Source organism: Sarcophilus harrisii, chromosome 1 (assembly GCF_902635505.1).
Source record: "Sarcophilus harrisii chromosome 1, mSarHar1.11, whole genome shotgun sequence".
NCBI lineage: Eukaryota > Metazoa > Chordata > Mammalia > Dasyuromorphia > Dasyuridae > Sarcophilus > Sarcophilus harrisii.
This window is the reverse complement of record NC_045426.1, coordinates 567,895,856-567,923,272: the sequence shown is the minus strand read 5'-3', so window position 1 is coordinate 567,923,272 and position 27,417 is coordinate 567,895,856.

Here is a 27,417-nt window from a genome sequence, read left to right as displayed (position 1 = left end):
AATCCTTGTTTAAAGTACAGAGTTCTGGCCCATAACAAGTTGTACATCATGATATTATCCTTCTGATATCATGATTCTCTTTAAGAATGAAGAACAAACAACAACCTCTGAGCAGAAGCTGCCCTACTGAGGACTAGGCAATATAGTTTCCTTTCTTTCTCTTTCTCTCCCTTCCTTCTTTCCTTCCTTCCTTCTTTCCTTCCTTCCTTCCTTCCTCCTTCCTTTCTTTCATTTTCCTTCCTGTAGGTGCTATGCCCAAAGAATGCAAATTTTGATCACTGAAACTTCACAACCTCTCTTAGAATTCATGGGACCCAAATTGCTTCAGAATGAATGTAAATATCAATCATTTTTATTTTGACAAGAAATCCTGAGTCTTCTATTTCCAGATTGGTTTTTGATTGAGATCCTTATTTCTTTCTTACATAGCCTTACTCACTGAATGGATGATTTCCTTAATCAAACTGAAAACTATTAAAGACTTTCACTTAAAAACACCAAGGTCCCCCACTGCATCCAGGGTCATTTCCAGTCATCCTGATCTATATCTTACCACTGGACCCAGATGGCTCTGGAGGAAAAAAGTAAGGCTGGTAACCAGATTAGAGCCAGATTTGGCTAATCCCCAAAGGACTCAACTCAGCAGAGGCTCATATATTGACTATCCTTCTTCCCCACAAAGAACTTGGAAGAAACAAAGATAAGGCAGAAGGAGAAGCGTGGGTCTGTGAAGCTTTGCCTTTCTCCCTTCCCCATTCCATGTGAAGGGGAATATTTGTACCCACTACTTTACATTTGATACTGATATTCCCAAATTGATAAAGTAAGGGAGAATGTTCAAATCCAATCACAGACACTTAGTATGTGACACAGCAAGTCACATCTTCTGTTTGTTTCAAATTCCTCAACTGTAAAATGTGGACTATATCACTTAATTCTCATTATCATTCTCTGATAAGATATCTGTAGTGCACTTAGCACATTCTGTATTCATAATAGGTTCTTAATAAATGCTTGTTCCTGCTCTTCCATTGTCCTCCAGTACTCTCTGTATATACATCAAAAACAAACAAACAAAAAAAATGACTCCACATAGGGGGTGTATTTTTCTACTCCCTTCCTTGATATACCTTCTTACTATATTTCTTTTTGTTGCAGCCAATTAATATCAGTTGGTAATTGATACAGTGGAAGTATCAACTGGTTACCTTGAAATGAAGGCCACATGGAGGATGATGAGAAACATTAGAGTTGGGAACCCTTCTGGGAGATCAATATGCTAGTGAAAACTGGGAGGAGCCCCGTACAGGTTCTAGGTATCCATTCCTTTAAATTTCTCAGTCTCAGAATCTAATTTCTCCTTGTGAGTGCTTGCAGAAATATCCTTCTCTTTGTTCCATTAAGACCACTTTGTGAACTATTCATAACTTACTGCTTCAGGTTGGGTTTTTTAGCCTCAACATGTCTTTCTCTTGCCACATGTTTTCATTCATTCCTTTTCCATTGGTTGTTTCTGTAAAGGGCTGAAACTCTTGAGTTGATACACTGAGGTCAATTCAAGCACTTGAGCTAACTACCGATTGGACAATACCCTATGGGCATGTGCTTGGGGAATGGCCCTTCCCACTATCCTATGCCAGCTCGATGATTGGTGTATGCAGAGGATTGTAGGAGGAACTAGGGGGTGGAGTAAGTCTAGCCAGAGTCACTTTGGCGGTGATGAGGAAGAAGGAGGTTGCAGAGATCCTGCTTCCATCCCCTTCACTTCTACCCCTAAAGACCAAGAATAAAATTAAGGACTTTTGCTTATCCTGACTCTGGCTGATTCTAAGCTATACTGGGTGCTAACATGGTCGTCACATGTTTCTTAAAAGCATATCAAATTTGCCAACCCTATTTGGGAGATTTTTTAAATGTGCTTTAAAAAATATTTTTAAAATGACTTTTACCATCCCCTTTAAAACATAAATTGTCCCAAACTCTCCCACCTTTGAATAATAAACTTCTTGACAAAAAAATCTATGTCCAATATCTTCATTTGCTCATCTTCTCTTTACTCTCTTGCATTCTCATTTTCAATTTTATCATTTCACTGAACCTGTTCATGAAAAAGTAATTAATAACCTCCTAAACTTCAAATGGCTCTCTTACACTCTTCATATGCCTTAATCATATTTCTGCTTTTGATCCTCAGATGACCTTCTTTCTATATGCTTCACCCCTGGGTTCAGAGACACCATATTCTCTGGTTATTCTAAAAGCTTTTTGTATCTTCTTTTCATCCATTTGAGGCATCTTAATGTAGATGCTCTGTTTCTCTTTTTTCTCTTTTCTCTTCCACTTGACAATGACATTTCCCTGTCCACCCTTCTTCAAGTTTCAAATATTCTGAACTAAATTACTCCCAAACCAGCATTTGTTTTCCTAAATTCTCTTTTGAATTCCAGGCCCTCATCTCTAATGGGCTTACTTTTGTCCTTTTATTTTCTACCAGCCCTTTTAAATTCAATTGTTCCAAAACTTAATGTATTATTTCTCCAAACTTTCTTTGCATTGTGACTTTCCCATTTCTTCCTGATTCACCACAATTTATCCTATCCTTGTGTTCACATACTTGGTATCATATTTGACTCTTTGTTGTCCTTCATCTTTTGTGTTCAAAAATAGGAGGTAAAATATTGTTTGTGGAAGGAAAATTATTTCTGACTTCAGACAACCTGGATTCAAATTCACTTTTGACACTTTATGGGCTTAGTCAAGTTACAACTTGAGGTTTACTTTCCTTATTTCTTAAATGAAGGGATCAAATTGCATGACTTCTCAGTTCCCTTCCAACTATAAATTGTGAACTTATAATCCTTTTCATTCAACCTTTGCAGTATTCCTAAACTTTGTTCCGTTTCCTATTCCCCCTCAGCTCATATGCCATAACCTTTATGTAATCTTCTGACATTTAGTTGACTGTAAATAATCTTTTCCCTTGGATCAGAAGTAATACTTTATTCTGAAATGTGCATACATTTATAATGTAATGCTATATGTTATAATTAACTGTTTGTTTTATTGCTTTGTAAATTCTACAAAGTCAAGGATTGCATTTATCTATCCTTTATATTTCACCCAGAACCCCTATGCCTTAAATACAATATGCATTTTAAGTTTACTGATTATAAACAGGAAGACTGATATAGATATGTTGATTATATGTAATATTCATGTACAAATTTGTGTTTACTTCTTTGCATTCTCACAAAATGCCTTGCATGATATTATGTATATTGGAGATTTAGAGAGTAATAGTATGTAGGAGATGATATGGTGAGCCAGTCTGTGACCTATCTTACTTCCTTAGGCAAGATGCATTATTTATAATTATACATTTATATATGATTAATATATATATGATATATAATAATATATACTATCTAAATAACAAATATATAATTATATATTTATGAGATGGAAAAGTATAACGTTTTGCATATAGCCTGCATTACTTTAGAATGTGTGTGGGAAAAACTAAAGGAAATTTTCTGAGTGTATTAAAAGAGTATCTGGTCAATTGGCTAGACCAAAACTTGTTTATATTTCAAGTTGTCCTTAAAAAGACAATCAAACAGTTTGATAGAGAGCTCATTATTTCTGGAGAGGTGTAGACGATTGAATATAGCTGTCAGGGAGAAGAGACGTTGTATTATGGGTACAAAAATAGAGTGTTTCCAACAATAAGTAGTTTCAAGGAATAAAACACAGAAAGCAGAGATGAATATGCATCCAAGAGACAATCAGCTTAAGCCGATAAAGAAATAGAATTTTATATTTGCTAATTGATCAAAGTGAAGACCTCACAAGGAAAGAAAAAGATATATGAGAAAGTTGCTTTATTCATATGAGTTCTCTATGTTTATGTCTCATTCCCATTAAACTTACATTTGTCCATTTATTTTTAAAGATGTGTGTATTTGAAGGGGAGGGAGCACCAGAGTTACAGGAAAGAGTTTTATATGATGAATTTTAAAAGAAGCACTAAGGACTCATCTAGAAAAATGTGACTTTCTGCTCTCAAGAAGCTTGGATTGTAGTTGAATGGGAATGGAAAGGGTGAAAGAGATGGCAGATCAAGGTTTTAGATGAAAGGCCTAAGAGTCTTTCAGGTAGGTGCAGTTACTAAGAAAGTAATGCATACTATTTATGATTATTTGTGCTAGTCAAGAAGACAAAAGTATAAATTGCACCTTTAAGACTTAATACTCATTTTGTGTCCATAAGTTATTCGAGTCTTGTGAGCCTCATTTTCTAATGTGTTAAATGGGATAAAAGCAACTGATAAAATTTTGTGAGGATTAAATGACATAAAGTGCTATGTAGCTGTTAGTTATTACTATTATTTATTTATACTTGAAGGTTCAATTATTTCATTCATGTAAGAATTGTAGGTATATATCTTGCACCCTACCTATACCTAAGTAATCCACTTTTATAAATTGACACTGATAGAATAAATTCCATATATGATTTTACACTTTTTAAGATTACTCTGCCTGAATGTGCTTTGGAACTTGGATAATATATAATAAACTTATACATACAAAGTCAATTACTGGATCTATACTTGTTTTTTCAGGAGTTTTAACATATATCTAATGGTGTGTTCTTTTGCCCTAATCTTTGAGAACTCAGGACCATTTCTATGACAGGAAGAATTCAAGTGGGATATATGACCTTAGAGATCAATAAATATGAAATTAATGATTGAACTCAGTATAAATAATTTTTAAAAAGTAAATTTGCTCTTGTGCAAACTTTGGGTTTTCCTCCCTTTTTGTATGTTTGAAGGTTGTTGTTTAAATAATTGATCACCTTAATTTAAATAGTCCATTGTTAAGGAATAGTATATTTCTACCTATGAATTTATATTCTGAATTTGTATTCAAAAGTTATTTCTTTTTCTGCCTTGCATATCCCCCTCTTCAATATGTTTCAAATGTCAGCAGGAAAACTATGAAGTCTTTATAGATCATTTGAAGTGGTGTGACCTATGTTTAATTAAGTACTCTTTTCTCGAATAAAATAGATGAGTCAATCTTTTTTAGGTGGAGGGCTCTTGATCAAGCCCTTTTTAATCAAGTTAACAGATCTTAAAAGGAGATTGTTGTTGCTAATAATAGGGAAAGGGGTACAGTGGTAAATGGAGTGTGATGATCTGCACCAGCTGATGGGCTTCATTGCTGCTGGAGAAACTTCCTCATTTGTCTCTGTGACCTTGACCTTACCTTGAATTTTACTGCAAAACATCTGTGAAGATAAGGGATAAATTATAAAAGTAGTCATTTTTTCCTACAGCACTATTAACTCATTTTTTCAGAATGGGCATGGGAAGGGTATACAATCAATAAAGAAGAGTCCTTGTCATTCAAACGTCTGTTTCCCATAAAGAATTACTGCATATTGTGTAAATTAGAAGCATCATAACCATTTCTACCTTGCCTATCCTGATGTTTCCATTCCCCAAGTGTAAGGAACAAGGTGAAAGCAATTGAATAGAATAGAATCTCTGCTCTAGGACCAGCCATCAGCTTGTCAAGACTCACTTAATAGTTGTTGTGGTGATACACACAAATACACACACACACACACACACACACAAATATATATTTTATTAACAAAATGTATCCCATATGTCATATATAGTATACATATATAAATGTACTTATATATGTAGCACATATAAATATATATGCAGGGACACACAAATGAATGAGTGTGTATATTACTCAAACTCTGCTTTTAAGCTTCATTCCAACTCATTTTTATTTACATTTTTGGATGATATGAATAGGAAAGGGATCCTAGAAAAGTTTTGAAAAAACAATGTCTTTTTCTCACAAATTTGGAAGAAAGCTCCTTTACCTATCTGCAAGGTTACTCTAGGTACCAGCTAACTGTGTTCTGTATTCTGAACCCCATCTACATATTCTTTAGGATGGTTATTATCCTAAGTCACTCTCACTTTCTTTTAAAAATTCATCAAAAGAGCTAACAGAATCTCCTTCCATAATCAGGTTGGTATCAATCTTTCTTGGATTGGTAATTAGTTTTCCAGATTAAAAAAAAGAGAAATAAACAAAAAAATCTCTAATTATTTTTCAAGACAGTGTAGGACTTATTATTCAGTAGTGGAAATAATAAACAGTAATACCAATAATGTGATAGTTATGATAGTGATCATTCATATACATAAAACACAAAAAATAGAGAATTTAGAGAATTGAAGACAGGTTCAAATTCACTTCAGACACTTTTTGGCTATGTGACTCTAAGCAAGTCACTAAAGCTCTTTCAGTCTTAATTTCTTTATTTAAAAAAATACTTATTACACTAAATACAAAATGAGGGGGAAAACAGAATAGAAAAAAAAAACAGCAGAAAAGAAAAATAAACCATTGTTATATGCCCAGAACAATATCAGGGAGGATTCAAAATATAAAATAATAAATTTCCATTTCAAGAAAGCATATAAAATAAAAGAAGAAATTATATTTGTGAGTGTCCATCTTTTCCCTGCTTCCTTATAAGTTGTTTTCTTCTCTCCTGTGCACTTTTTTATTTTATTCTTTTTCCCCTTTCACCACCCCCATCTCTCCCAAAAGATGGATATACTCAAGCACAGATATATTTATATAAATATACACATATATGTAACACACATAAACACATGTGAACATACATGTGCACTTACATATATACATACCTTCACCACCTTCAGGGCCACATACATATACATACAATAGATATATACACATATGCACATATACACACACACATATATGTGTGTGTGTTATACACATATATCCATACAATCTACATTCACCTACAGACACCCACATATACATATATCTATATGCATACCTACATATAACTACATGCACAAACATACTACATATACTCTGGTATATATACACATACAGTTACTCATATGTAAACATGCATCTAAAATGACACTGGTATGGCTAACATACAATATTGATTTTTCTTTTAATTGAATTTTTAATTTTGACTTTGTCTAAGATCAATGATAACTAGCCCTACTTTTTTTCCTGATTAAATTCTACTCCTGATGCTTGTAATGTTTGTATATAACTCTTCTTTGCTGTCCCAGCTAACTCCTTCTGCTATAATTCTACTCCTTCTCTTATGTTGCTATTTATTAATCTCCCCCCATCCACAGATCCCTCCCATTTCTTCTTCCCCTACCCTTTGCTTCCCCATCCACCCATTTCCCATTTCTCCCCCTTTATTTCTTTTTGATTTTACAGAGTACTATACTCTTCATTATATATATATATATATATATATATATATATATATATATATGTAATATTGCCTATTCAACCCATACCTGATGTGAGTAGGTTTTTGGAACTACAAGCCCTTCTCCCACATCTAGTGTTTTTGTGTTTATTCTTCTTCTTTACCTCATTTATATAACGATATTATTATTTTAAAATTTTACCTAGAAAGTTTTGCTTTCCACATAAAAAAAACCTAAACAAGTTGTCCACATTAATTTCCTTGAAATTGATCTTTAATATTGACATGCTAAATTTTCTATTGAGTTGGGATTTGGTTAAATAGTTGAGTTCATTGAATGTCTATTTTTTTCCATTCAATACTATGGATGATTTTGCTGGCCATGATATTTTTGGCTGCAGTCCTAATTCTTTTGATTGCTGGTATATATGATTCCAGGACCTGAGGTCTTTTATTGTTGCTGATGATAAGTCCTGTAGGTTTTTTTTAAATTGTAGCTGTAGTCTATTTGAATTTTTTTCTTGTTCTTTATAAAATTTACTCTTTGATCTGGGGGTTTTGAAATTTGGCAATATTATTCCTATGTGTTTATCACAAAGGATCTCTTTGAGATGGTGATTGGTGGTTTTTTTTTTCCATTTCTATTTTCCCCTCATGTTTTACAATTTCAGAACAATTTTCTTGTATTATTTCTTGTGCTATTGTGTCGATTCTTTTTTTGGTCACAGCTTTCAGGTAATCCAATCATTACATTTTCTCTTCTTAATCTGCTTTACACATCTATTTTTCTTATAAGATGTTTTACATTCTTCTAATTTTTTCATTCTTTATAATCTGTTTTGTTGTTTCTTGGCCTCTTATAGTTTCACTGGCTTCTCCTTGCCCAATTCTAATTTTCAAAGAGTTATTTTTATCTGTGAGATTCCTTTTCTAATATTTCCTTTTCTAGTTGGATATTTTTTCCCCCATTATCTTGTTTTTCTTGGGTACTTTTTATTTTCATTATTTTAGTTTTTCCTTAATGTCTCTTACTTTGTTTCTAAATTATTTTTTTGAGTTTTTCTTTAAATTCTCTCTGGGCAGGGAACCATTTCATATGGGTAGAAGAACAGTGACTCTTCTAAAGATAAACCCCAGTCTTCCCTGTTCCCATAGTTTTTGATGTTGGAATCTTTCTTCTTTGCTGGTTCATTTTTCAATGGGAGTTTTTAGTATAAGCCCTTCTAATTGTGGGGTGGGGGACAGTGTCTGTAGCTTCACTTCAGCTCTTCCCTACAACCTGAAGCCTCAAAGCAAAAGCTCCCCCTCCTATGGGAGTAGAAAGGAAGACAGGAAGGGAAGAAAGAAAAAGACCTTGTGTCTGCCAAGGGAAGAGACCCAGTACAATTTAAAGACATGGGGATAAGAGGGGGGACAGGGATAGAGGAGAGAAAGAGGAACATGCTGGTATGGGGTAAGTCAGATGGCACCAGAACAGAGAAGAATGAAACAGCAGTGGGCTAGACATGTAGGGGCCATCGGCATGGACTGGGGAGGACCCATGACAAAAAGGCAGGGAAGACATGTGGTATGGAACCCAGATGGACATGAGACAGACATCAGGAGCTGGACAAGCAAGTTTCAGGGAAGAGTGGAGCAAAAGTTTCCTTTTTTTAAACCGATTTCTTTTGGCACCTGAGCTGGGTTTCTTTTTGAGTCATGTGTTCTGCTTTTATTCCAGAGAATTAAATTTTTATTTAATTTAATTTAAAATTAAATTTTTTTCTTTCTTTTTTTTTTTTTTTGATGAGGACGAAATGGAAGGCCTTGGACTACTCCCACAGAAGTAAAGATAGAGAACAACTATTAAATAGTAAAGTTAATATAGTTAGTCTTTTAGAATGTAGATTTCATTCAGTATCCTTTATGTAAGATCAAATTTGTGTAGTGTTAATTCACGTAAGCCAAGAATTATCTGTATATGGCATGGATTTCTTATTCCTTCTTAATATCTATACAACTTTTTCTTCTTTCCTGGCCCAAGAAACAAGTAATCCATAAATAATAATTACCCCTCTAGATGGTTTGCTGTTGTTGTTTGATCCAATTAAATCATATTTTCATGCTTCTAACCATCTTTCAGGAATTCCTTAAAGAAACTTAAATCACCTATCTAAAACAATAGGTCTATTAAATGTTTCTACTTGGACATAGAAAATTCCTGTGAATGAATGGAATGTTCTGTCCATGAGCCTGAACTGTAAAAGAAAAAGAAAGAAAAATGTTTTCAATGATTCCTTTGTAAGCTCAAAGAAGTCCATTATTTTCTGATAGACTTTATGGATATGAAGCTGATTCCCCTCTTTATACATCTGCAAACATACTGTATTCATTGACTAGAGTATTATAATATATATGCCTTATATTTGTGTTTAAAGCATACACATTAACCATTTCAGAATACCATCATATATACCATTTTATACTTACAACAATTATGTGATGTATGTAGATAAGATATAATCCCAATTTTATAGACAAAGAAATTGATGTGAAAAGAGATTCATTGATTAGCTCAAGATTACAAATTAGTATGCAACTTGACTGGGACTAAAACCCAATTTTTGAATTTTTTACCCAAAGCTATTACCACTAGACCAGGGGCAAGCAAATTATACACTCTGGGCTGCAGCAGTTAAAAATGGTTTTTGACATTTTTGAACAATTTAATTTTCCTTAAGAATATTTTTGTTATCTTTACATTTTAAGATAAAGTTTTATCATATTTAAAAATGCAAAAAGAAAAAAACATTCTTAATCCCCTGTCAGTGCAAAACAAGTAGAAGGCCTGTTTTGACCCCAGGATCCCAATTTGCCTAGACTACAGCAACTCACTATCTTCATTCCAAATGTATAACATATGTAAATCCTTTTAAGTCCTGTGGAAATAAAAAATTACTGTGCATTATTGCATCTGATGCTACCACTATTATTACTATGACCATGACCACCGCCACCACTACTGCTATCCCTACCCTGCCCCATCAATTGGATGACTACCACAACCACCAATACCAATGCTTACTTCCATCATTACAACAGTACTATTATCTATATTTTAGCTCTCACCCTTGCCCTAACAATTTTAACCTATATCCACTACTCCTGCCACCACTACTTCCACCACCAATAATGCTCCTACCATCATCATGATTACGACCATTGTTAATATATACTCACCCTCACTATTAGTAATAGTAGGAGAAATGAATGGATGGGCTCATGGTACCATGAAAGGAGAAAGGACTTGATCTAAACATTGAGAAAGGTAGTTTCTTTTCTTATTTTTGTTTTCAACTTTTCTGACTCAAGTTAGGACACTTAATTCACATTGTTAATCCCTCACAATTAAAGCAAGTACAACTGTGTGCCATTATGTAAGGGATAGTCATTGGATTTGAGGTAGTCAGGTTACCTCAGTGTCCCACTAGAAATATGAAACTTCTCTCTACTCTCCAAGCCACATAGTTGCTACAGCCTTTCCCTGTGGTACAAATACTTGTTTTTCTTCTGACAAAATTCATAAAAGTAGGCATCAGGGCAGAGGCTATTCTGAAATACAGAAGGTAACAGATGAAGTACCATCCTAAAGGAGCAGAAACTAGGAAATGACCTTCATACTCAATTTAGACATTTCCTGTAATCCAGCTGCAAATAGTAACTGCAAATTAATAGATGAGAGAATCTAAATCCCTCATGCCACAGAATAGGGAAGAGAACTGAAGTTGCTATAACAGAATATTTCATGGCCAGAGAGATGGCAACATTGCCCTATCTCTCTGGCAGTTCAGCCAGCTCAGACACTCTGAAATCAATAGACTGACTTTAGAGGGCTCAGCCAGCGTGAAGGGAAACATATCACACGGGCATTGGCATATTCTTCCATTTTATGGTCTGAGTCACACTACACTAACCTCATTTGTCCAGCTTTAATTTTTCACCCCTCTAGCATGCTTTCCATTTTAAAGAGCTAGTGCCTCAAAGAAAAAAGGGTATCCTGTAGTGATTTTTGCAAATGTGGCTTGAGATGCACAATGATAGGGAAAGAGTGAGGGTGATGTTTAGTTCCCTCCTCTTTTTTCAAATATTAACAGATTTTCACTTTGGTATGAAAAATATATGAGTTTATACCTACATATGTGTGTATTTAAGAATGCTTGGTTATTTAATAGAAAAAATAATGTACTGGCAATTGTACTCCTAGTAAAGATAAAAAGTAAGCAATCAGTGCTAAATAAGTACTTACTATGTGTAAGATGATATACTAAATAGTGGGGATAGCAACTCAAATTAAAAATAATATTTGTCCTCAGAGGGCTTATAAGCAAATAAAAGAGAAAAACCAAATTAAAATATCTGTAGAAAAATAATAGATGGATCTATTCTCAGCAATACAATGATCCAAGATAATTCCAAAGGACTTATAGTGAAAATGCTATCCATCTCCACAGAAAGAACTTATGGAATCTGAATACTTATCAAAGTTTATATTTTTAATTTTTTTCTTTCTTTTTGTTCTGTTTTCTTTTGCAACATGGCTAATATGAAATGTTTTCTATGACTATACATGTATAATCTATATCAAATTTATTGCCTCCTCCAAGAAGGGAGAGGAGAAGAACAGAAGAAAAAATATTTGGAACTCCAAATTAGAAAAAAAAATAAGCAAAGAAAGAAACAAAGCTGTGTTGTCCTACTGACCAGTTCCTCTTGGGTCCTCAGTGGGGCAGTTGTACTCACAGAGGTTGCTCTGTGTCTTTTGTTCTATAAAAAAGACCATGATGTCAGAGAGCTGATGCCATAACATTCAAGTGAATTGTATTTAAGTAAGGATATTCAGGGCAAGGTCTCCAGCCTCACTTTCTCTTCCAGAACCATCTTGATCCAGTGGTAAGATATAGATCAGAACAAACATAGTTGGCTTTGGATGCATTATAAGGAAAAGGACTAGAAGCTAAATGGTGAGAGGGAGATCTGAAAAGTTTTCTATAGGAAATGCCCTTTGAATTTAGTCTCAAAGAAAACAAAGGAGAGAATTCCAGTTATTTGGGACAGCTAGTGCTAAGAAAGAGTTTCACTATATGAGGAAAGCAAATGGACCACTGCAAGGGTATGGCAGAATGAGTAAAAAGGGGTAATCTATAAGAAGACTATAAAGTTTGAAAGGGACCATATTGAGAAAGATTTTAAATACTAATGAGAAGAATGCATTTTTGACCTTATGAGAAAATAGGGAGCCACTGGAATTTATAAAGTGAATTTAGGGCTGACACAAGAGATATAGAAAAATCAACTTGGAAACTATATGGAGGATAGATTGGAAGGGAAAATGAATTTAAGATGGGGAGGCTGATTAGATCGTTACAAGAATTCAGGCAAAAAATGATGAAGGCCTGGACTTAAATAGCTTTATAACATGAATAGAGACAAAAAGACAGACAATCAACAGATATGTTATGGTGATAATTCTCAACTTACTGAATGTGTAAGATGAGTAATCAAGAAGAGTCAAAAAAAGTCAAAGTTGCAAACCTACATGCCTGAAAGATCGGATATTATTTCAATAGTAATAGAGAAATTTGGGAGATGGGAGTGGCTTTGGGGGAATGTTAATGAGTTCACCTTTGAAAATCGTAAGTTTGAGTTGCTACAAAAACATCAATATGAAGTTTTTCCAAGAGGCAATTGGTACTTTAGGACTGGCATTCAAGAGAGAGATTAGGAATGGATAGTCTAGAAATAAAATGCAGTTTTTGATTTCACAAAGAGACCAAGAAAGAGCAAAAGGAAGAAAACCAAGAGAGAGCAGTCATGGAAACTCAGAGAGAAGAAAGCAACATAGGGAGAAGACTGTATGTAACATATTTAGCATAATAGGTGTTGATACCAAGAACCAATTCATGAGCAATAACAACTTCATCTACATTGGGGACCTCTTATTTCAAAATCTCTTCAAGACATCACCGGAAATGGTTTTTCAGGTGCCAATAATGATTACATATTTGCATATACTTTGAATCAATCAGGGCCCTAATTTCAAAGGTCATTTCCTATAGAAAGCCTTTTTTCCAATCTCATGGGAAGGGGAGAAGGGAGGGAGAGAGGGATGGAAGAAAAAAGGAAGGAGGGAGGGAGGGAGGGAGAGAGGGAAGAAGAAAAGAAGGGAGGAAAGAAGGAAGGAAAGAAAGAAAAGAGGGAGGAAAAAAGGAAGGAAGGAAGGAGGGAAGGAGGAAGGGAGGGAGGGAGAGAGGGAGGGATGGAGGAAGGAAGGAGAAATGTATTGCTGAATTGGTTCCTTGGTGGGTCAGTTCTACTCACAAATATTGTGATTTGTCCTTGAAAGAGGACTGTGATATAAGGGCGGTGATGCCATTTCCAGCAATGTATTAGATTTAAGTGAAGGAGAGTCATACTCTGTTAATAATCTCACTTTCCTCTCCAGAGCCATCTGGGACTAGTGGCAAGCTATATATCAGAAAGACTGGAAATGACTCTGGGTTTAGTGGGAAACTTTGCCCTTTCTGATTTGGTCAGAAACCCTGAGTTGATATTTTTTTTGGTTAGGTTAAAAGGTTATTCTTTACCTCAACTCTTGCCTAGTCCTAATCACTAAATGAACATTGCCTCAGTCAAATTGAGCCTTGATAAAGATCTTACCTGAAAAAAGTCAAGTTGTGCCACTGCATCCAGGGCCATCTCCAGTCATCCTAATCTACATCTTACCACTGGATCCAGATGGCCCTGGAGGAGAAAGTAAGCCTGATGACTTTGCATAGCCCTCCCTCACTAAAATACAATTAATTTTCATATCATGGCAACATCTCCCTTGTTGTCATCAACTTTGAGAACAAAGAACAAATAATAATAATCATACATATTATTTAATTAGGTTAGCAAACTATCCTTATTCAAAATGAATATACTCCTAGGAATATTTATAAGGAATTAAATCAATTAAAATTACCCTCTTCTATTTTCTAGCTGAAATATCTACAGTGAAAGCAGAGGAAATTCAATTTGTTCAGAACTCTATGTGACAGGGAAGACTTACCGAATGTAGGTGTGCTGCAGCATGATTAGCAATTGTTGGAAAAGGATGCTAAGAGATGGAATAGAGGCATGGAGACAAAGAAATGAGGGTACCCAAGACAAACTTCGTTCTTTTCAAAATGTTCCCCCACACAGGAAAAGGGGGAGGAAACGTTTTTCTTCTTCCTCTTCCTCTTGTTTTTCCTCCACTTTCTCATCATCTACTCCTTTGTCTTCTTCTTTCTCTTCCTTCTTTTTTATTTTTATCTTCTCTTTTTGGTTCTCTTTTTCCTCTTTTTTCTCTTTCAGATTTTTTTCTTTCCCCTCTTTTCCCTGCTCACCCACTTTCTCCTCCTTCCCTTCCTCCTCTTCTTTTTCCTCTTCTTCTAACCCTTTCTCCTTTGCCTTTCCTTCAAGTTCTTTTTTAAACTCTTCCTTCTCTATCTTTTCTTCCACTCCTTCCTTTACTTGCTTCTTTTTCTCTTCCTCCTTTACTTCTTCTTCTGTTTTATTCTGATGTCTGTACCACATGGATGCTAGCCCTAAGGTCACAGAATTTAAACTAATATTAATAGGATCATGGCTTAGGTCCATTATGGATTCAATGATCTTTTCTATACTGAATTTAGAACCTCCCCATAATTCTTAACACTGTTTCTATGGATAACAGTGTTCTCAGTTCCAGAACACCAAAAGATAACAACTTAGAAGATATTAAAAACATTAAGATGATAGTATTTAGTTATTTAATGTTAAGAATACAACCTGATATTTTTGGGGGAGAAGGAATCAATATAAATGCAATATATTTGGGCTTCTTTATACTTATTATATGGTTTCTAATTTTAGTAAAATAATTTAAGGAATAATTAAGCATCTATATTAAATTATTTTGCTTCTATTTATTCACCTCTCCTTCTTTTCTAAATTTTCTACTGAACAACTTCTGACCTGATTTCTTAACAGAAAAAAAAGCTTTCTCCAAAGATATCCAGTGCTTTCTTATTTGGGGACTTTATTAGCCTTTTCTTAGTCATTTGTTTAGTCAGTCAATAAACATTTAAGTATCCTGTTTTGGACTGCTAAGTGGTGAGGATACAAAAAAAGGCAAGCAGTCCTGATTTTCAAGGATCACAAAGACCAATGAGGGAGATTATATATAAATAAGCAAACTATATAGACACAGAGAAATATACACACATGTATGAATACATATATGCACATATGCATACTTGTGAATACATATGCACAATAGATATGTGTATAAATAGATGCACATGTATAAACACACATGTCATATATATGTGTGTGTGTATAAATATACCCCTCCATTTTCATGTCTGTTTGGAGGGTTATATGTATATGATAAATAGGAAATAATCATTAAACTAAATGCCCTAGAATTAAAGAGGGATCAGGAAAGACTTTCTGTGCTAACCATCCTCTCTTATTCTCTTGTGCTTTTCCTTAGACTCAGTCAGAATAATCTAGCATAGTGAATACTTAGAACACTAGCATAGTGTTCTAAGAGGGCAACAAATTTGGCTTACAATACTCCTTGGATATTTGCTCTGACCCTGAGTACAGTTTTAATTTTCTGATCTATAAAACAGGAGTAATAATAGGACCTAATTCATATGGTTGTTGTGAAGATTAAATCAGATCATCCATGCAAAATATTTTGTACACCTTAAAGTTTTTTTATAAATGTAATTATTCTTATCCATGTCATATTCACTAATTAGGTCTACTCCAAGATTCTGTTTGGGTTAATTCCCTTTTATTTTCTCATTTATTCACCTATTGAATTCCAAAGTTTTCAATTCAATCATTTCCATAATATTACTCTAGGATCTATTTATTTATCTCTAATCTTTTTTTCCTGAACTTCGGTTCCACACCACTAACATCCTATTAATAGTTTCAAACTGGTTGTCCCATTGGCATCTCAAACTCAGCATTTCTGAAAACAGAACACATTTTCCCCCAATGTCCACATTTCTTCCAAACTTCCTAATTGCTACCTCTTTTGAGTTTTACAATCCTATTATTATCCTCAAGTCATTTTTTCTAATTCACTTCACCTCCAATCGATTTTCCAATGTTATCACTTATACCTTCATCTCTCCCTTAATTTCCCTTCTTTCCATTAATACAGTCCTTGTCCAGATCCTCCTTAACTCTTTCCTGGAGAAATGGTAAGAATTAATAAATAACAGTTTGCTAATTAACTTCTCTACTTCATTTTAGCTACCTATAACTCCCTATAATCCGGAACTAAAGTGTTTTTTCAAAAACGCTGATCTACTCATATCACGCTACCCTTATTGTATAAACTTAATGATTCCTATTACCCCTAAGATCAAATATAAATTCCTGTCCTTGACATTTAAAGCCCTTTACAAGCTAATTTCCTCAGATCTTTTTAGTCTTTTTACATATTACTTCCTAACAGAAACTCTAAGGTTCAGCTATGTTTGCCTATTGCTGTCATTCTTAATGACATTCAATCTCCCATGTCTCTGTCCTCTGCCTGAAATTCTCTCCTTATTCACCTCCACCTCTTGGGAACTTTTGTTTCCTTAGAAATTTAGGGCAAGTTCCTGTTTCTGTAGGAGATACTCCAATAGTTACTACATGCGTCCCCTCTAGATATATATTTAATCTTTCTCTTTAGATAGGAAATGCCTTGAGGAAAGGAACTATCATTTTTTTTTTGTCCCAGTGCTTAGTATGTTGCCTGCTACATAGAAGTAAATTGCTTTGTGATTGGTTGATATTACATTGCTTTGTATCTACTATGTCACCACAGAAGTAAAACATCTGGTTAAAATTTCATTAGCTCCTTAAAAATAAAATAAGGATACTTTTTTAATCTATATAAGATAGATAATATACTTGCACCTGAGAGAAAACCCTCAGTTTGAGAAAAAATTCCCCCATGAAAGAGAGCCTTCTCTACTGTTAACTGTAAGGGAAGTTTCAATTTCATTCCAGAAAATTAAAATTGTATTTTCACTATGGACAACAGCATAATGCAGAAAGAGGATTTTAAGGGTTGAATGTGGATCACAATATAGTAATTTCACCTTTTTTGTTGTTGTTTGCTTGTTTCTCTCTCTTTTTTTTTTTTTTTTTTGCTTTTTGATCAGATTTTTCTTATGCAGCATGATAAATATGGAAATATATATAGTAGAATTGCACATTTAGCCTATTTTAGATTACTCGCCATATAGAAAAAGGGGATGGGGGAAGAAGAAGGGAAATTTTTGGAACACTAGGTTTTGCAAAGGTAAATGTTGAAAACTATCTTTGCATGTATTTTTAAAAATAAAAGATTATTTTTTGAGCTCCCTGTGTTTAGCATAGCTTTAAAATTCTCCTAAACCTTATCCCATTCCTACCTTTCCAGTCTTCTTATACTCCTTCCTTCAACATGCTTGGTGATGTAGTAACATTGCCTCTTTACTGTTCCTTTCATACACAATAGGCTGACATTCACTGACTATCCCTGTGTCTATTATGCTCTCCCTCCTTACCACTATCTAATAAATCCTGTGACTTTTTTCAAGAGAGCTCAAATCCTGCTTTCTGCAGGACTTTCCTAGTCTCCCATTTACAAAAGCCTATTCCTTTCTGGTGACCTTCCACATTCTCTCGTTATTTTGTATGTACACATTTGCATATTGCTAATCTTATTTAAGAAAAAAAAGGAGAAATAGTCTTTCATTTAAAATAGAAAGTGATATATAAAATGAACCATCTCTAAACCATAAGCAAGTTTTTTTTTTCCACTCATATCTTCTCTTGAAGATACAAAAGATACAGAAAATACCATTTAAGAGACTACTGCAGTGAATAATTTTGGAATTCTGTGGTTCACATTAAGACACAATTCTAAAAATTTTCATTAGTTCAAATGTTACATTTGATTTCAGGTAGTTTATACCAAGTTTATACCAAGAATACATTTGTAGATGAAGATTTTAAAAAATACCTTTGGTACCCAAAGATGAGCTGGAAACTTAGCAGCTCACTAAAGTGTAATTGATTACAAATATTTCATAAATGTGCCTTAGGTAAACAACAATTTTCTCTTAGAAAATGTGAAGATTGTCACCTAGATTCTCACAAGCTAGAAGCTTACCAGCAAAACCTAACATAACTGAAGAGGTTAAGGAAAACTGAAACAAATATTGTGTGTGTGTGTGTGTGTGTGTGTGTGTGTGTGTTTTAGTATGCAATTCTTTCTGTGCCAGATAATTTATTATTTATGATAAAATATGATATTTCAGGAAGTTACTTAAAGTCTTATTATCATGAATCCTTGCACGTTTTAGAAACAAAATAAAAAGAGTTGTAACAATAAATATTGATTGCTCCTATAAATGAGTGTTCATGAGTTTCTTCACAGGTTGAAAAAATAGATTCAGTAGTCTCAAATCTGCTGGAAATTAAATTGGCTTTAAAGTCACTCATTTGGCGATTGGCTGAGCCAGCACTGCCTTTCTAGCAGATCATTTCTCTGGTTCTTCAAATCTGAATTTTAATATATGTCTAAATGCCTCAACCCAGAAGTAATTTCTCATGCTTTGTTAGAAATTGTATTTGCTAGTATTTCCATTTCCCACGATTTAGGCTATGCTTGCTGAAAGAATTGTTCAATGTTCAGAATTATTAACTCTGCAATCAAGTCAGAATTATGACATGGTAGAAATAGAAGATACAATAATTAATTTCAAGTTTTGTCCTTGAAAGGATAGCGTACTTTCAAAAGTCTGTGTTGTAGTTTATTTTTTTTTCTGATACATTGTCATATTAAGATATAACCAACCATGAAGAGGAAGTATTTTGAAGAGGCTGTAAGATTATTATATAACTTATGAACTTTCATCTGATCCTTCAGTCATTTATATGATAGAAGTGTTTTAAATGTTTTAAAAAGTTATGAGTTCAATTTTATTTAATGTAACTATTCTCAGGTGAATAAAATATATTTATATACATAAATGTTTATGTGAATGTATATAACATACTTATGCATATATATTTATCAATATATACATGAATGTTCAAAAATATGTATATATATTTGGAGTTTGGAACATCTAGATTCAAGTGTTTTCTCATTGATACATTAATTTTGTGATTATGGACAAGTCCTTTAATTTTTCAGTAAGCACTGATCATGTTTGATAGAGGACTTTATTATATTGGAAGTTCCCTACAAAGAAGCCACAGATCTCAAATCTGTCTGCCTTCACTATTATTATTGCTACCACCACAATCGCCACTGCCACAGCTGCTGCTGCTGCTATTACTACTTTTGCTGCCACTGTTGATACTGCTACTGCTACAACAACAATTAATGATAATAAATTATCCCTGACGATTTATTTCTAAATTATGCACATGTAAACAGAAGAGAGATTTCCTTCAAGTGTGAACAGCGGTTGAATAGTTAACAGTATGAACTAGAAATGTGATTTAATTGATATAAGAATCAAAGGATTTTCTGAGAAGAAACCTCTTACCCATAGGATTCAGCCGATCCTTGGTCATTTACTGTCTTAGTTGTATATAGCAGAGGTTATATGATGTGCCCAGTGTTACCACTGCTAGTATGGAGGATTGAACCTAGGCTTTTCATATCCCAAAGCTTGTTCTCTCTTTACTCTATTACTTCTGTTCTGATTATATTACATGGTTATCATAAGGGAAGAAATAAATACAATAGGAAAACAATCAAAATAATTTATTTAATACCTACTGTTTCCAAAACTTTGGTCAAGTCAAATAATCTTTTCAAAGTGATCATGATTTGTGAGAGTATCCAAAAATCCAAATTATGTGGGAAGACTGAAATATCCTAACTAACCACATAGAAGCACAGGAAAAAAAATTTTTTACAGATTATTTTGTTCTCAGATTACTTATCAATTGCTAGTATATTGCTAGTATAGTTTAATGCAATGTTCCCATTTATTCCCATTCCTTCTCTATATATCATACTCTAAGATGTATATATATAGCCTAGGTATCTTTTTCATTGAAGCAGAGACATCAAGTTTCTGAGTAAAACCAACTTGATTTTTTAAATTTCAGTATTATTTTCTTTGTGATGTATGCATGAAATGGGAATCATGGTTTTAATAAGAATAGAAAAGATTGTCTCACAGCTTGTCTAAGTCATCATGAAAACAGCTGCATCCTTTTTTGTTGCGAATGGACAGAAGAAATTGCTATCTTATGAAAATTTAAAAATGATCATTTGCAAATCCAGTTTCAGACATTTAATATTTCTTAGCTGTGTGACCTTGGGCAAGTCACCTAATCTGAATTGCCTCAGGAAAAAAAATGATCATTTTAACAATTTATCAATATTGTCATCATTGTGATATTGGTACACCAAAATTATGAAATAATTATTTTAGCAAAAACATCAATTATCTTTAGAATTTATGGGAGGTGGGGTTTGCAAGAAATTTTTACAAAATATATTTCTGCAATTTCCCTATCAGGTATTCATTTCATAACCTCACAAACAGTCTATTCCAAGATCTCATGCTTTTTAAAAATGCCTTTCTTAGATAAAATTGAAGCCATTTGCACTACTATTAAAATAAATCCCTCTTATTCTAAACTCAGAAGGAGACATAATTTGTCAACTTCCATATACAGCAAAGACATTTTCAGAATACCAATACTGTAAAAGAAAAATAACCTCGAGAGACAAGTTTTTTAAACAACATTTATTGCATATATTTCTCACATTCGGGATGGGCAGTGAGTTATTTCACCCACAGATTATTTTTAATAAAGCTGAACACATCATGCTATAATTGGATTCTACTTTAGTTGAAGTTTATATGTGTGATGTAGATTGGAATATTTATTCAGAAATACTACTGGTTGCTCTCCTGATAACTGCAACAATTTCCATTTCTCTTAAATTATAGAGTTCAAAACAGAAAGGAAAAAAATGAAAAGCCCAAGTCAAAAATGCAGTATATCTAGATACTTCTTTCAAAATCTGTGGAATGATTTTGATTAATAATACTTTACTTAAGCTGTCTCCTATCAGATTCATTCACTCTTTTCTTAACAAAGTGAGTCCTTTATATCCTTGATACCCTTTATCAAAGGAATGTATAAGTTTCTGCTTAAGGAAAGGCTAAAAAAAAACATTTTAGGAAGAAAAGATAAAGACCAAAAGGAAGAAACATAAAAATTTGTCAAAGAAGAAAGGATAGAGAAAGAGACAACATGGATGCATTTACCAAAATGTGCATTTTAAGGAAGGACTTACAATAGGACTAACAATAACAACAACAACAAAAACTAAACAATAATTTTTTTAACAATGGGTTAGCTAACTTATTGAATTCATTATCCCATCAAAGGGTATTGTATATAGAACTATATAGATAGACACAAAAATAAGAGCACATAGATGTATGTTTGTGCATGTGTTTGTATGTTCAGTTAAGGTTCAGATAAATGAATGGAAGTCATTCATTATATATTTATTAAATGTGTACAGTTATGTGAATATGTGCATAATAAGAAAAACATGAAGGAGATTGGAGGCATTATTCTAATTTTTTTAGTTGGCTATTACTAAAATAAAGCATTATTCCTTCAAAATATTCTATCTTGGTACTTTTGGAGCAGACCAGCATTTCTTATATTTATTCTAGTATTTTAGAAATAACAATATTTAAGGATTTAGGATTACTATTGATGCAAAATGCAACTCTTTATGCTTTGTACCAAGTTTTAATGGATTGCTCCCACAAATACAGATACAGACTTTACAGACATACATAGAGGGAATCATCGCCAAAGAAGATAATCAATGCATTATATCTATATCTCTATTCTGTTTTTATCTATAGTTATATCTATAATCTATAGTTATCTGAATTTGCATACAAAATTTATACATATGTTGATGATGTATACATGTGTGTATAATTCCTATATAGCTCTATAGCTGTAGGTATAGATCCCATCTATTGACTATTCCTTGAGTGATAAATCTCTCTGAATTTAGTCATATGGCTTGGTTTTCTCTTACTATATTGGGTCATGAATCCTTTCTTGTTTAGCAGGAGCTTTTAGAGCCCAAATTCCAAAGGCATTACTTCCGTGCAATGACTGGGCATTTTTTAGACAGAAGCTAATGGAATTGTAAAATATATGTTACACTGGAGGAAAAATTTGGAAAAAAGAGTAGGTTTTGTCAATCACGTTTTTCCTATACATGTAATGCATAGTTGCTACAAAATACTAAAAATATGGCTTGCTGATTTTTATTCTTTTTCAAATGATTCCATTTATACTTTTCTAAATTTATGTAGGTAAATGGATAATTCTTAGACTCAGTGATATCAAACAAGAACAAGAACAAACTTTGCTGAATTTTTTTTCTTTCTATGGTAGAATGAGGAAATGGATGTGTGTGTGTGTGTGTGTGTGTGTGTGTGTGTGTGTGTGCTTGTGTGCTTTTGTCCTAGTGAGGAAAGTGCTAGCTTTCAAGACTTGGGTTCAAATCATATCTCTAAATTATATTGGTAGTATGACCCAGGGAAACCCTTTTATGTTTCAGTGTTCTGAGCAACTTTCTCAAATGATAAGTTGCAAAGAAGGCACTGACCTTATATTGGTGGAGGGTGTTCCCTCCGGTGAAATTACAGTCAATTTTATCTGATATAATACACACACACACACACACATGCACGCACACATGTGTGCAGAATGTATTTTGTTCAAATGCTTTCATGTTATATTAAGTTTGAATATTAATTGGAAAGAAAACATGGTGCCTTAAAAATATAAGCAACAGTTTGTTTCTAAAACTATAAATTATATTTAATAAAGGGAGCAGTGAAGTGTACATGAAAATCAAATACTAGATATAATAGAAAAAGCTTAATATTAGTAAATTAAACATGCTTCAGCCTGAAGAAAATGTGGTGATTTGATTTTAGGCTATGGACAAATTTAAGCTATGGACTAATTTAAGCTGTGTTAAAAAATAGTAAAATAAATTTTGAATATGTAAAAAATACTAACTTCTTATCTTTCTGATTTAGAATAATTCATAGCATTATAGAATTTTCTTTTTCTGTAAAGGCCCTTAAAGGGCATTTTATCATTAAATTCATCCACTCAATATATTTATTCCTTCTACATATTCAGAGCTTTGTCTGAGATATCTTTAGTGAGTGATTTTACCTATAAGGCAACAGAAACTATTTTGAATTTTCTTTAATTATTAAGTTGATTTTCCTTATTATCGAGTACAAAATTACCTCTATTTTACTTCTCACTGATCCTGCTTTGTTTTCTAAAGCCAAAGATGATGTCTATTTTCCCCTTAATAGGTATCAGATATCCTATAAATCTCCTTTTTATTTAGACTAAGATCTCTAATTCCTTTAGCTGAGTAGGACATAAAGTAGTTTTATGTACTTACCATCTAGTTCACCTTTTAATTTCTAAAGTAGTTAAATGTATTTGTGACTTCATTGGCTGATGGCTGGGGTAGTTGTCCTCCCTCGATTAATATTTATCACAATTGACTGTTATTTACTTAACTCTAGGTCTATGGCATTCCAAAAATCTTTCCAAAAGTACCTATTCCCACAACTTTAACCACTAAGTTCTAACTATAACTTTTCAATGTTTGTGAGAAAATACTGTTCATATTCCTCATTATTTTTCTTGATAATTTCTTTTAATAACTACTTATACTATAGAAAAGTGTGGTCTTTGCTTGCCACATTTCTTCATTTGCCAAGGTGATAAAATATTCTCAGATTCAATCATTTTTTATTTTTTTGCTTCCTGACTGTGACAGCTAACTTTCATCAATTAAGCTTCTGTAAGAAGTTGTGATAATCAGGCAATATTTTTGGTTTCTTTCCATTTCCTATCCTTTAAATAGATAGCTTATATAAATTTGTTTGGTTGGTGTTGCCATAATGACATTCATTGTTGTTGTTGTTTTCAAATTTATCCTTTCTTATGATTTGGTATTGAGTTTGAGTTTTGCTTTAGCTATCTGGTTAAAAGTTTGCACACAGATCATGGCTTTTTGAAAAAACAATATTTTTTCAAATTTCCTCTTTTATTATGAACATCATAAAAACAAAAAGAATTGTATGTATCATTATGATTAGGCTACTCCCTCAAAATATTATATTTTAAAAAGTAATCAGAAATCCAATTTTAAATTATTATATCTTTAATTTTTCTTAATTTGAAGTGCATTCATAACAATGTGAACCTAGAGAGTCATACATCAGTGAGTAAAACGAATAAAGAAAAGGCAAAATATGAAGAGCTCTCTATTAGATATTTGACAGAGGAGATTCTCAGTCAAGCACACCTAAAGGTTTTTAAGGTCCCTTGCTATTGTATAAAGTCAGTCACTGATGCAAAGTCATTCTACCAAGACCCAAAGTTTTTCAAACTTTGCTTGACTTTGGCTACCTATAGCCAGCTGGGAGGAGAGGGCAATACATGAATGCACTATTTTATTCTTAGAACTACATCTGTTTCACAATAAGTACTGTCAGCAGCTGCCACAGTGGCCCATTCTCCTCATTTGAAATGTGGGCCAATCAAAATACTTAGAAAGTAACTGAAGAGCCTTAATTCTACCTCCTCATAATTGCTCGATTCAGTCAAAATACCTTTGTTCCTATATGGAAAATCCTTACTCTCCTCTATAAAAACTTGCACCCCATGAAGTTCTGCCTTGTGTTAATAAAATCCTTTTTATCTTTTTCTTCCCGAGTTCTACTACACCAAAATTTTGTGATTGTGATACGCTGGTACATCCTAATATTCTAGTTAGAATGTACTAAACAAAGATGATTCTGCATTATTCTTTATAGACAGAAACTTTAAAAGAAAAATATGAATACTAAAATAATATCTAATCCCTTTAATTTAGCTAGTAATACATGCTGAGCCACTTGTACACTCTTTTGCTTTAAATCTTTTGTGATACTATTATTTTAAAATTTGATTAATTAAAAGTGTGATATATCTGACTTATAGACAAAAATAAATAAAATGAGCATGTGCACTGTAAGATGGAGCCTGCAAAGGTTGACACAAGAGCATAGTTAACATTTTTATTAGCATTATATCAACATCATTTCCATTTAAATATATTTCATTCTCCCTTCATCAACATGCTATTGCTATTCAAGTTCATCACTTCGTACTAAATCCTCATTCTATTTGGAGAAATATGAATATCTTGGTAGTAAGTATGCCTACTGTTTTTTTTTTAATTAAAAATTTTAATTGAAGTATAAAATGTGCAATGTACTAGTGTGCTATAAGCAAATCAGATCCAATTTTATATGTGTATGGAGACTGTTATACATCCTGTTAAATTTCAGAATCTAAAAAAAGGAGATTAGAGACTTAATTCTGGCAGCAATTGACTATGTGACATCAGGCAAGTCTTTTCAGTCTCTTGTCATTCAGGTCTTATTTTTTTATTTATAAGATGAGTGTGGGATCCATATTTCTTTCCAATTTTAGCTTTCTCTGATTCTATTATAATAGTGATATCTTGATTTCAGTTTTGTCCTGGAAGAAATTATAAACTATGTTTATAGTGTGCTCTGTGTGAAATCTTAAAATGTCATTATCCCTAAATTCTTCATTTTCTATTTATTTTTCCTTGTGATTAAAACAAATGTTACGTGAAGTTAGCCACACTGGCACAAGTTAGCTGAATGATTTTGGACAAGTTATTTTAACACAAAGCTTTCAATTTTCTCACATGTTAAGTGAAAGCACAGGTTTAGAATACATGATCTCTTAACAGTTCTGTCTCTAACATTCTGCACTTCTATTATCTTATTCAGTCATTTCAGTCAGACCTGACTTTGCAGGACCCCATTTGAGGTTTTCTTGGAAAAGACATTAGAGTTGTTTGCTATATTATCTTTTTCAGCTCATTTTACAGATAAGGAAAGTAAGGCAACTAGAGTTAAGTGTCTAAGGCACAAGGTCAAATTTGAACTTAGTACTGCCTACCTCTAATTCTGGTACTATCCCAACTCTATTAACTAAGCATTATTAAAAAAGACTGAATTTCTGTTTTTTTTTCTTTTTTTTTTTTTGGTGGGGGGGGAGAAGGGACAGAGAGAATATGTTAACCTATAAATCAGCCACAGCTACTTCAAGTATTTTTAATTTGAAAGATTGCTTATAGTTCATAGTATCAGTGAAAACTTAAATCATTTGAACTGAACCTTGAAGATGGTTAGTTTCCCCCTTCCCAAACTTCCAGCTTATCTAATCAGATTTGCCCCAGATTAAAAGTGACATATTTATTTATGTAGTGGAACTTTTGAAACTTGTTTTGGCAATATAAGAATGTGGGTATAAAACATTATACAAGAATATATTAACAAAATGCATCATTTCCCAATGAAACAGTCAACAACATTTGTTGTAAGCATCTCATAAAGTAATATGAAAGTATAAGGTAACTATAAAACCCTATCTTAATATGAATTGGTTATAGTGTCCACAGGTATGAATGCACATTAGTTGTGCTTAGAGATAGATTAACCACAGTATTTTCCCTTCCTTTCAGGGAATGAATCCAGATAATTGTTGAACCAGGATGTGCCTACATATCTCTACCTATATTTATGAAAGTATTGTCATTATTTCTAAGAATGACAATTCATTTTCTTGCTATCTCTTGCTTTATTTCAAGTATCTCTGGAAAGATAACTAAGTCTTCCTTTGCTCAAATGTTTTGACTCCCACCTCAAAAAGTACACTGAACTTTTAAGAGTCTGACATCTATCTTCTAGACTGGTTCTAGCCCAGATTAAAAAAAGAATCCATAAAGTAAAAGTTTACACACCACAAATATCCTGGAGTGTTGTATAGTAATGAAAGCCTGCTTCTGAGTCAGAAATTCTTGTGTTCAAGTTTTACTTTTATGTGAGCTTAGCTAAGTCATTTACCTTCTAAATGCTTCTAACTTTA